A 5,631-nucleotide genomic window follows, 5' to 3' on the forward strand; every position below is an offset into this window, starting at 1 on the left:
AAGGTAAAGGTAAGTAAGTAAAGCTTTCTGCCCTTCAGAAATGTGCAGTCAAATACCAGAGACCTGTATGCATGCAAATGTAATTTGTGACGTAACTGCTAGATACCAGGAATCTGAACACAGTGCCACCTTAGCAGAAAGAAGACAGCCATTGCTTGTAGCTGTTGGGAGTTCAGAGTGAGAACTGCTGCCCTCTGACAGAGACTGGAAGTATGAGAAAGCCTGCTTTTTCAAAAGCAGAAAGGCATTCCAGGCAGAAGCAAGTGACCCGACAAAGATAGAAGCTCTTGGTATCGTTTTTCCTGGGATCAGCCAACAGTCAAAACTTGTCTGTGGACTGGATGCAGATGGGCATACGGGTGCAAACCGGTGTTTGGAGATTCTCCCAGACCTATCCCCACGCGCCCTTGACCTCTCGGACACCCGGTGCAGCCACCCACGCCGGGATAGGGACTCTAGGCTCCCGGAGCGGTGGGGGCGGGCGGCGCTGCGGACCCGGCGGGCACCGCGGGGCTGCCTCTGCTCGCCGGCAGCCGGGGCCTCCTCCGTGCGCCTCTCCACGCCTGGTTTATTATGCACGAGGCAGGCAATTTGCCTTCCGCCCCGGGGACCCATCTCGGAGACAAGAAGGTAGTTTGTTCTCTGTAATGGCTTCTGCTGGAGTGTGGCGGGGCCGAGGCGCGAGGCGGGAGCAGGGAGTTCGGGCGGGCGGGGAGCCGGGAGTAGGGAGCAGGGAACGGGGAGAGGAGAGCGCGGTGCGCAGGGCGCCTCCCAGCGGCCACTCGGAGCCCGAAGCCAGAGCGGAGGAAGCCAACTCGTTTTCTCTACCCTTCTTTCTGCTGCCTTTTTTTGCCTCTTAAGCGGTTTCTTTTGTTTCTTCCATTTCCCTCTGTCTTTCGGCTTCATATTCTTTGAGCCTCACTTAGTGTTTCCTTCCCTCTCCGTCGATTCCTCCCTATCACCGGAGACGAGATGGGTAAGAGGAATACAGGGATAATTAAAACAGTCATCTCTCCCCGCGTGGAATTCAGGCTCGCAGGGAAATTTGGCTCACTCCTTTCCTGGTCTCGGCCACCTCTGCCTCTCTTTTCCCCTTTGGCATATTCCTTTTCAGTTTCTTAGCCAATTCTATTCTCTGTCCCTATGCCCACAGGAAGACACCCTCAGTACCTTGCCTATCATTTCCAGGGGGTGAAAAATCAAGATTGATCCCAAGGAACTCCCCTGGTGTTCCAGTGACTAAGACTGGGGCTCCCAACGCAGGAGTCCCAGGTTCAATCCTTGGTCAGAGAACTGGATCCCACATAGTGCAACTGAATTTGTGCGCTGCAACTAAAGATTCCGAATGCCAGAGCAAAGATCTGGAGTGCCCCAAACTAAGACCCCATGCAGCCAAAAAAAAAAAAAGGACTGATTCCAAGAATGAGCATTTCCTTCTCATTCACCTGAAGTGTTTCCTTCCTGAAGCCAAAAGCCTTCTAGGACAGAGAGAGAGAGACAGAGAGTAAGGAGAGATTGAAATTTAGAGACTGCCAGGCTGGTATCTCTTGGGATTATCTTCTCCCAGTGAGGGTTGACTAAATCAGCCACTTGACCATCTTCTCAACTGTAAGTTTCATTCACAAGTCTCAGAAAGAAGGTGGAAGTTGTGTGTCTCTTTAAGAATTATTCCCCGAGATTTCATCACCCCCAACCTCTTTACTGCGCCGTCAATACCACCAGTTCAGGCAATGGAACTTGTGTCCACGGAGGCATCTGCATAGCAGGATATGAGCGCTGAGTGAGCATCGAGTGCTTGCTGTTTAATTCAGGTGGATGAGCTGTGTGCTCCTGATCCTTTCCTCCTCTCTGAACCTCAGTTGTCTCATCTGTAAAAGTAAAAAGGTTGCATTGGATGGGCTCGGAAATCCACAAACTGTGCTAATCCATGACTCTATGTTAGAGGTAGAGACTGTCCCTAATATCCCAGGCAGGAGACTGTCTTCTACGGTCATAGATTCAGGAAGGTTCTCTGTACAAGGGGAGCCTGTGAATGAAAGGGAGTGTCAGGGTAGGCAGGGGCAGGGAAGAAGGAGCAGGAGTCATTTGGGGCAGATGTGTCTGAAGGAAGCAGGGGATGAGGAGCTGGGCTGGGATGCAAGTGTAGCCTCAGGAAGAGAGTGTGGGGACTGGGAAGGTTGGAAAGTGAAGGGGTGGGGGTTGAAGCCCAGAGCTTGAGGACACATCAGGTGATGTCTTCAGTGTGGAGGAAGTTAAAAGGCTCTCAGGGAGCGAGGAGGGAGTGGCAGGAGGAGCCAGAAGGGCTCCAGCAGGCCTGGAGGAAGAGAACAAGAGAGGGCCCGGACCAGGGGTTGAGCAGGGACAGTGGTTTATGAGCTTCAAGGACATGTGACTTGGAGAGTGAGGAGGAGCTGTGTTGTGGGGGATCTGAACCTTCCTGCTGAATCCCTTCCAAGCCCGCTGTCATCTGAAGACCCTGTCCCCTGAGGTTTACTGGACTTTCTTATTCCAAAGAACTTGTGGGTTTATGCCCAAGGGGTCTCCTCCTCCTTCTCAGGAAAAGATAAGTGGTTTCTTGTGGAAAGGCAGGAAGACCTGGGTGTGTGTGTTTGTGTGGGGCAGGTATATGTACCGCAAGGTCTGTGTAGGGAATGGGGATGCACGTATGGACTGGGTGTGCCTGGATCAGGGCGTAGATGTGTGTGTGTGTCCACACGCGCCCACAGGAATGGGCATGCTGCTGGGGCTGTGTGGGGCTTAAGAGCACCTGCCAGAGCCCAGCCACAGCTCTAGGAAAAGAGGGAGGGGCCAAGGGAAGGTTGAGAACCCGAGAGGAGTGATATAAAGGGAGCAGGCCCAGGCTGCATGGCGGAAGGAGAATGAATGGGCCTGACAAGGAGGAGGAACCTTTCCTCAGTTACCGATCTTATGAAAGAGAACAAAGGAACAGGGAGGAGGCACAGCACAGAGAGAGAGAGGAGCCAAATGGAGGAGGAGGACGGGAGGAGAGAGGGCAGGAGGAGAATGACAAAGCTTGTTGGAGACTGATCCGAGAAGGCGAGGCCCATTCAGCTCAGTAATACTCGTGTACCTGCCCTGGGCACTGTGAGGCTGGGCAGCGAAAAGGCGGTTCCAGCCTTTCAGGTGATGGAAGATGCAACCACAGGTAATTCCACTATGACATGGGGTGGGGGAAGCTGCTAACCTCACCTGGGATTTCAGAGGAGGCTCTAGGGAAGAACGAGCAACACACTGAGATACAATATATAGATACAGCAAAAGGAAGAGTGTGGCAGGCTCTGTGCTGAAGAACGTGGTCTAAGAGAGAACTATCGATCACAGAAGCCTCTTCGTTGGAGCTCTCCCTGCCCCTCGATGGAGGACATCAATCACTCTGTCTTGGTGGGCTGCCCAATATGCCGCACGTATTCTTCTCTGCTCTTTGGTGATACAGACCAGTCTATGTCACACTCGGTGCCAGACATTCCACTGATGCTCAATAGATGCCCCACGAATAAATGACTGAACAAGGGACAATATTTTGTTTTTAGTTTCATTGATGAGGGAGTCAAAGCTGTCCCTCAGCTTTGAAAGAACTGAAAACTAAATTCTTTGTAGATTCCCTGGGCTTAAACAGTCCGTTTTTCTCTTTCTTAAAAAAAAAAAAAAAAGTATGTTCATAGGTTTGATTTATTTTTATTAGCTTTCATTCTGGTCAACATAAAATAATTATAAGAATACAGTGAAATCACCACCATTTTATTTATTTATTTAAAGTTTAGAAAGTTCATAGGCTATATACATTATCTTCCACGTTTTCTCCTGGGAACATTAAAAAATAAAATCCTGTCATGCAACAGAAAAAGTTTTAATCGAAAGAGGAAGGAAAAAGGGGAAGATAGGGGAAGGAAAAGGGGGAAGATAGTGGGTGTGGGGAGAATGCAGGCAGGAGTCTGGGAGACGGGGAGACCCTCCCCCTATCCGTGAGAAACTGCAGTTCCCACCAGCTCCCAGAGCAGAACCAGGGGCGCCAGTTGGGACCCCTCCAGGCTCTGGGCGGCTTCTCCTCTAGAGGGCGCAGCAGAGCACCTTGTGTCGGGTCCGCAAGGCCCCTGGGGTCTGGCATGTGGCCTCTCATAGAGCAACTAGCTTTGGACGAGGCGCGGGGAGCGCACTGTCTCTGCGTCTGTCATCGCCTAAGAGAGCCACGACACAGTCCAGAGAAGCCTTTGCGCTTCAGCCAGGGCTCGCCCCAGTCCCTCCCGGCTCCACTGTCCGCCCAGCTGTGGATGAGTAATGGGTCAGCCGCGCTCAGCATCGCCCCCTCCCGCTCTTCCACGCCCCCTGCCCCCGCCCCGTCCCCTCCTTCCCTCCACCACACGCAGCGTCTGGAGGTTGCCATACTCGGAGAAGGGTAAGGCCGAGCACAATTTGTCTCTGTGTAATTATCTGTCAGGTACAGCTTGTGAAGCCTCGGCCACCTCCCCCCAACCCTGCAAGAAAATAAATTACACGCATGCACTTGGAGACACGGATGGCACGATGCTGCCCTGCACCCCGCAGCGGGCTCATCTCTGGGAGCAACGCGCTGCTCAGGCGAGCCCAGGACTGCTGATACCTGCACTGCGGCCGGACACCCATCCTCCGTCCTCCCAGCCCTGACACGTCTGCTTTCATCTTTTTCAGCCCGAGTGCCTCGCCTGGAGAGAAGGGGAAGAGCCATTTGGCTGCTAAGAAGTCATGGATGCTGAGAGAGAAGGAAAACAAATTCTTAGCCGTTTCTGATAAGAGGAGTTGGAGATGAGAGAATGGCCTGAAAGTTGCCTATAATTTCTAAAATAGACTGTAAGGCAACCGCGATGCAATGACTGAGTCTCTTCTCTGTGACCAGTGATGGTGGCCAGTGTACAGTCAGTGGATCTGGGGCCCATGCTGAGCTCTTTACACACGTTGTTTCATGGAGCACCACCAGGAAACCCTGTGGGATGGGTGTTTTTTGTTCCCCCTGCGGAGATGAGGACTCGGAGACTCAGAGAAGTTGAGTGACCAGCCCTCAGTCACACAGCTGGTTGTGCCTGACTTGAGGCCAAGCTCTTCACTATTATGGGGTGGGGCTCCGCGGAGCTTTAGCCCTTGAAGGCAGAGGGCAGAAGATGGGCTGTTGTGCATTTCTTGTGTGAGCTTCTGTTTCTTCCTCTTTAAAATATGCACAATACGGTCATCTTCTCTGAATTCTTGTAACAGTTAAACAAGATAGCAAGTCAGTGTAGGAGAAAGGAGATACCACACTCTTCTGCCCTCTCTCCACTGTCTTTCTCTATGCAGGGAGCTTGGTGCTATGAGCCTGGTTGGACACAGACATCCTTGAGGACTCAGAGGAGCATTTGGGGTCAGGGGGCCTGATCCTTTCTGTGTGCAGGACTCCACTGGCAGTCTGGTGAAGCCGATGTTCCCAAATGCATACACTGAAACACCTAAGATTATGAAGGAAGCCAATTGTACTGAAATACTGTTATCGAAAGAGTTAAAAAAAAAAAAACCCACACCAAATTTCTGACAGAGTAATCTACCACTTTCTTTAACAAGGCATTCAATAACCAGATCTAGCAGCAGATCTAATAACTACCATAA

General features: G+C 51.6%; 1 long non-coding RNA gene across 1 annotated transcript; it reads left to right on the plus strand.

Annotated features, from left to right (window-relative positions):
* The first annotated feature begins 200 nt into the window (after positions 1–200).
* On the plus strand, positions 201–4,860 carry LOC138985602 (uncharacterized). Its single transcript, XR_011462633.1, has 2 exons — positions 201–630; positions 4,687–4,860. It is a non-coding gene; the product is annotated as an uncharacterized lncRNA (long non-coding RNA).
* Positions 4,861–5,631: the final 771 nt, after the last annotated feature.

The sequence above is a fragment of the Bos mutus genome, chromosome 3 (genome assembly GCF_027580195.1).
Source record: "Bos mutus isolate GX-2022 chromosome 3, NWIPB_WYAK_1.1, whole genome shotgun sequence".
NCBI lineage: Eukaryota > Metazoa > Chordata > Mammalia > Artiodactyla > Bovidae > Bos > Bos mutus.